This window comes from Haliotis asinina, chromosome 11, assembly GCF_037392515.1.
Source record: "Haliotis asinina isolate JCU_RB_2024 chromosome 11, JCU_Hal_asi_v2, whole genome shotgun sequence".
NCBI classification, from domain to species: domain Eukaryota; kingdom Metazoa; phylum Mollusca; class Gastropoda; order Lepetellida; family Haliotidae; genus Haliotis; species Haliotis asinina.
The window spans coordinates 40579878-40581943 of NC_090290.1; positions in this window are offsets into that span (position 1 = coordinate 40579878).

Below are 2066 nucleotides of genomic sequence, written 5' to 3' on the forward strand. Positions count from 1 at the left end.
TACTCAACTGAGCAAAGCCACCTCCGAACTTGACTTTATGACCCGGTCGTACTTCCGTACCGCAGACACTGTACGCCATATCGACTTACTATTGCTTGATGTTGTTAAGCAGACAGCGTAGGTTGTTAGCATCTTGTTTAAAGCTGCCAGCATCCTTGATTTGTTATGGACGTCATGGACGATCCAAGGACAATGTCTGGTGGGTGTTGCATCCTAGCTTATCACTGCGCTCCCGTGACATGCAGATGGATTTTGAATATATTGTCCGTATAGATTGCAATCGTATTTCGCATACTCTGCACCAACCAGTCAATACCAAAATACCAAGATAACGTCTTTAATAACAGATGAAACAAGGCGTTGGAATAAAGACAAACAGTGATGGAAGGTCTCATAAAGTGTCTCTAAATCCTTGACGCTGATCCAAGGGGTTTCTCAAAAGGTGAACGTGTGCTGCCATACAACTGTCAGTCAGCACGAAATAACTGCAGACCAAAGACAACATTGTGACAACTGATTGAAAGCTTGCAACGGTTAATTATGATATCATACGTGGAATCCAGCAGGTCAGATTGTCCAAAGATGCATTACATGACAATCAAATTTCTACGTTTCAATCGACCATCTCATACGATCAAGAAAAGGAAAGTCTTGTCACTTAGTTTTCTTCTTTCAAGCACGTCACATTTTTAGTTCATTCACAACCACGACAGTGATTGCCAGAGATGGAGCACGAAGAACTGAATGGAATGAAATAGTAGTCATCAGAGCAAAAGATGTCTGTTAATAGGCTTCATGAAACTACCACGTTCTGAGGAGACTGCGGTCGAACATCGTCCGAATCTTAAGAAAAAGCTGAGGGCTGCCTGACACTTGAGTTTATTTCCACAACTGATTCTATCGACTTCTTTGGAAAACCTGTTTGTTACGCAAGTCGAGAAATGTCACGGTGCATTCGTCGTGTAGCAACAGCAATAATAACGGTAATTGATCTCAGACATGGATTCTGTAGAACAGTGAATCCGACAATTTAATTTCTAGTGCAATCCATCTAGCCACAGGTGTTGCTTTCTATCCATTTATATCCTTAAACGCCTTGATTCAGTTTTGGAACGATGAAGGATGGGGACGAAAACAACAAAAATTGAATTGCCGCAGCAGTGATCGTCATTCTCGTCCACTTAGTGCAAGTGCGGCCGATAGTCTTTCTGAGAGAGAAGTTAGACGAACATCAGCACAAAAAAAACAGTATTTATTGACATGTCATCGTATCCCAAGCGCCTAAATCGGTGCTAGTGTGGATCATTGGAGAATCTCGAAAATTTACTGGAATAATTAAAAATTAATAAATTTATAATTTATATTTACCTGAAATATTACTTAGGGCAGCAAAAGACAAAAAAAAAACAAAACAAAACAAAAAAAAACAAACAAACAAAAAAACAAAAACAAATCAGATTTTATAAGAAAACAATATTAGTTATGTTGTACGAAAATACAGGTGAAACGGTGTCTGATGATATAATTTTTTCGCATACTTTCTGGCAATCTCACACTCAAAACGTAAGACCAACCTCAAATTTCTTTCCCGGCGTTTCCTTTGTCCTATTCCCGCTTTCGTTCAAAAACGAACAGTGTTGATAAAGTCATATTTGTTGTATGTTATTCAGTTTGAAGTTCGGGTGGAGTGAACAAAATTGGAATAACAGATATAAAAACTGACTGATGCCCGTACTAATTTGATGGAAGCGAACAGGGATATATAAAGATGCTGAAATTCGGAACCGTACATTGAAATCTCCTTTCAGCAGAATGGTCTTGTGGGGTTTTTTGGTCGCTTTTATTAGGCAGCCAATTCGGGTTTTAGTATTGATGCTTGGTCAAGTGCAAACGTTCCTTTGGACCAGTGTTCGACATACATGTAGTTTCCAATGAATAGAGTCGGATTTCATCATCATGATACTGATATGTCGAACACTTTCATCAAGCCATTTTCTAGCATGATTTATAATTGTAATATATCTTAACAAGTCGGAGCGAGTGATATTACGGAATGACCCCCTGAA